We start from the raw sequence: 2,409 nt of genomic DNA, 5'->3' as shown, positions 1-2,409 counted from the left end.
GGATGGGAAGGGGAAACAAAGGAGGAGGCTACAATGCTTGATAAGGAATGTACTCATTATCTTGCCCATGTAATTGTAACCCCTCTGTACAGTTTTTTCACAATAATTTTTTTTTAAATAAAAATAAAAAGACTCCACATAGAGCTCAACTAAGACCCAGCAATCTCACTTTTGGGTATTTACCCAAATGATCACAAACAAGACCACACTAAAGCTACCAACATAACTATGTTTATTGCAGCATTATTTACCGCAGCTAAAATATGGAACCAACCCAGATGCCCCTCAGTAGATGAATAGATCAAGAAAATGTGGTATATATACACAATGGAATTCTATCCCTCCATCAGAAAGAATGACATCGCCCGCCTGTTTGTTGGGAAATGGAAAGACTTGAAAAAATTATATTAACTGAAGTAAGCCAGGCCCAAAGAAACATAGGTCCCATGGTTTCCCTTATTTGCCATAGCTAGTGTATGTCTGAGTCAAGCAGAAAAGGTCACATAAATTGATGTTAGGGAAATGCACCCTAAGATATGTATTCAAATGTTTTTTTTTTCTTTCAGGTCATTGTTCTAACACATTTATAAGCTTATTTCTTTGTAGCTTTGTATATTCCTCACCCACAGTATAACCCCTCCTTTCACTGTATTTAATATTGGTATGATTTCTGGAGGAGAAGGGAAAAAACAAATTGTTTAAATAGGGATATAGGTGGAACCATTGCAACAATGAGATGTACAAGTCCTTATGTTGAAAAATGACCTTTACAACTTTGGTGGGGGAGGGAAGGGGGAAGAAGGGGAATTGAAGTGGGTGGGGGTGATGGGAAGAGATGGGAAGGGGAAGCAAAGGTGGAGGCAACAATGTATGATAAGAAATGTACTCATTATCATGCCATATAATTGTAACCTCTCTGTAAGCTATTTTCACAATTTAAAAAAAAAGAAATTGAATCAAAAAACTTAAGAAAGGGAGAGAGAGAAAAAAAAGAGAGTGAGAGAGATAATAGCCTCTTTAAACTACTTGCTTGCTAATTCCAAATCTGGATAACTTCATAATCAATCTGAATTCATGACATTCTCTGCTAATGTAGGTCAAGTCCTGCAATGCACTTGTTAAAATTGAGTTGCCTTCCAAATTCTGTAAATGCAGACTTTGATTTTCCTTTTTTCCTCTGATAACTATACACTTTTCTTTGTAGAAAGACCTTTTGACTAGAATCTGGCCTTACTGGTTTGCTTTACCTGCCCATCCCCCCAACCCACAATGAACAAAGCATACAAGTATTTTTTCAGTAATTTCAGCTGTAGGTTGCTTAAAGATTGCATACCTAAATTAAGAATGAGTTCGAATTGAGAAAGTATTTACCTGAAGTCCTCCCCCTCCTGGTCAAAGTGAAAATTTCAGTGTATTTTGGTATTATTCTAAGATTTTTAACACAATGATTTAAAGCAATACAAGTACACATAGCTTTTTACCTTTTCTGCTTATCCCAGACATATACTAGTTATTGCAAATAAGGGAAACAATGGGTCCTATGTTTCTTTGCGCCTGGCTAACTTAATATAATTATTCCCAAGTCTTTCCATTTCCTAACAAACGGGTGGACGATGTCATTCTTTCTGATGGAGGCATAAAATTCCATTGTGTATATACACCTCATTTTCTTGATCCTTTCATCTACTGAGGGGCATCTGTGTTGGTTCCATATCTTAACTCTGATAAATAATGCTGCAATAAACATAGTTGTGCTGTTAGCTTTAGTGTGGTCTTGTTTGTGATAATTTGAGTAAATACCCAAAAGTGGGATTGCTGGGTCATAGGGGAGCTCTACGTGGAGTCTTTTGAGGAACTTGCATACTGCTTTCCAAAGTGGTTGAACAAGTTTACATTCCAAGATGATGTTAAGTGAAATGAACCCTTAGTTCTTTCTTGCTATTATTTCTAACTCATTTATAAGGTACCATGTAAATTTTTTACTTTGTATGTCCCTCACCCCATTGTATAACCCTTGTTTTCACAGTATTTGATGTCTGTATAATTTGAGGAGGGGAAATAAAAACAAAATGTTTAAATAGGGATACAGGTTGACCCATTGTACCAATGAGATGTACAAGACACTGTTGAATAGCATATTTTACAATTTACGTGGGGGAGAGTGGAAGGGTTGGAGGGAGTGTAGTTGAGGAGATGGAGGGAAGGGATGGTAGAGGAAAAACAAGGGAGGTGGCAACAATGCATGGTAAGAAATGTACTCATTACCTTGCTCATGTAACTGTAACCCCTCTGTACAGTATTTTCACAATAAAAAAACAAAAAAAATGAAAACAATAAGTTTAAAAGCCATACAAAGCCAGGTGCTGGTGGCTCACGCCTGTAATCCTAGCTGCTCAGAGGCTGAAATCT

The sequence above is a fragment of the Dipodomys merriami genome, unplaced genomic scaffold (assembly GCF_024711535.1).
Source record: "Dipodomys merriami isolate MVZ:Mamm:240054 unplaced genomic scaffold, mDipMer1.0.p SCAF_2336, whole genome shotgun sequence".
Lineage (NCBI taxonomy): Eukaryota > Metazoa > Chordata > Mammalia > Rodentia > Heteromyidae > Dipodomys > Dipodomys merriami.
This window is presented reverse-complemented; position numbering follows the sequence as displayed.